This window comes from Carlito syrichta, unplaced genomic scaffold, assembly GCF_000164805.1.
Source record: "Carlito syrichta isolate Samal-C Ts95f unplaced genomic scaffold, Tarsius_syrichta-2.0.1 Scaffold316190, whole genome shotgun sequence".
Classification (NCBI taxonomy): domain Eukaryota; kingdom Metazoa; phylum Chordata; class Mammalia; order Primates; family Tarsiidae; genus Carlito; species Carlito syrichta.
This window is the reverse complement of record NW_007260286.1, coordinates 308,608-310,421: the sequence shown is the minus strand read 5'-3', so window position 1 is coordinate 310,421 and position 1,814 is coordinate 308,608.

Below are 1,814 nucleotides of genomic sequence, written 5' to 3'. Positions count from 1 at the left end.
TGCACTCCAGTCTGGGCGACAGAGTGAGACTCCAACTCAAAAAAAAAAAAAAGAATATAGCTCTGGGGAAGCTGAGAAACAGTCTGACATGTGGGGTCTTTTTTCTCAAGCACATGCAAAAAACAGTGAAAAAACATTATTTTCCATTTAGGTTGATCTCTTTTTTTTGCAGTATAATTAGCAAGAACATTTCAGTGTGCCTGGAACAGCATAAGCAGCACTGTGGCATTTTACTTATATAAGGAAATAATAAACTTTTTTTTTTTTTTGTTGGAGTCTCACTGTTGCCCAGGCTGGAGTGCAGTGGCACACTCACCAGCAACTGCAGCCTCTACCTTCTGGGCTCTGGCAATCCTTCCGCCTCACTCTTCCAAGTAGCTGGAACTACAGGCTTGTGCCTCCATGCCCAGCTAATTACTGTAGTGATGAGGTCTCACCATGTTTCCCAAGCTAGTCTTGAACCCATGGGCTCAGGCAATCCTCAGGCAATCCTCTCGCCTCTGCCTCCCAAAGTGCTGGGATTACAGGCCTGAGCCACCGCACCCAGCCAGGAAATAATAAACATTAAGTAGAGAATCATATGGTAACAGAAAGAACCTGGGATTTGAAGTCAGAAGACAGGATTTCTGCCTTCTTACTGGTGTTTGATCCCATGCAAGAGAATTACGATTTCCTGTACAGTAACAACATCATTGAATGAGTGCTTACTTTGTGGCAGGTATTATGCCAAGAATATTTTACATGTGAGCCTCACACTCCCCCAAGAGATAGGCACTAATGTAATCCTGGGGTTTCAGATGACTCGCTGAGTCACAGAGGAAAAGTAACTTGCCTGGGGACACAAAGCAAGTGAGTTGTGAAGTCGATCTTGGATGCAGGCATTGGACTGGAGAACCTTTTCTCTTAACCATCTTGCTAATACTACCTAATGCATTGGGGTGGATGTCAGGATTTTTAAGTGAATGTATAGAGCATTGAGAACTGGCCCAGAGTACTCATGATGCACAATGGAGCTCTCTCCTTTCTTTAAAAGCGGCCGGGAAGACGGGTCTTGTCATTCTGCTTCCTTCTCATGGTAGCTCAGTTGTATCTGAGTGTGCCTCCAAAACCCAGGAGAAGGAAGTTCCGTGAGGCTGGACCGAACATAGACGCCTTCTCTGAGCGCTGAGCCCAGGGCAATGCTTGGAGCACTTTTTTTTTTTTTTTTTTTGAGTTGGAGTCTCACTCTGTCACCCAGACTGGAGTGCAGTGGCTGCTTCCGGTCCCCGCAGCCTCCACCTGCTGGGCTCCGGCGATCCTTCCGCCTCAGCCTCCCGAGTAGCCGGAATTACAGGCGCACGCTACCACGCCCGGCTGATTTTTTTATTTTATTGTAGAGATGAGTTCTCGCTGCCCAGGCGGGTCTCGAACCCGCGGGCTCAGGCAATCCACTCACCTCAGCCTCCCAAAGGCGCGGGATTACAGGCTGAGCCACCGAGCCCAGCTGCACTTTTTTTTTTAAAGGTTTCCCGTAAGGAAATGAGAGTTGAGTCACTGTCTTCTTAAAATGGCATTATTTAGCAGTTTGAGGAACTACTTGAATTTACTTTCTTTGCTTTAAGTAGATTTGGAAAGGAAATTCTTTCCAGGGCACATACAGATAACAGCTTATAACTACTTTAGGATACACGTTTCAGGCTCACTATCCACATTACCTCTAATCAGTACACAATCCTACATGGATTTGTTTACTGGCTGGAATTATTATTATTATTATTATTTTTTAAGTCGGAGTCTCACTCTGTCGCCCAGACTGGAGTGCAGTGGCTGCTCCC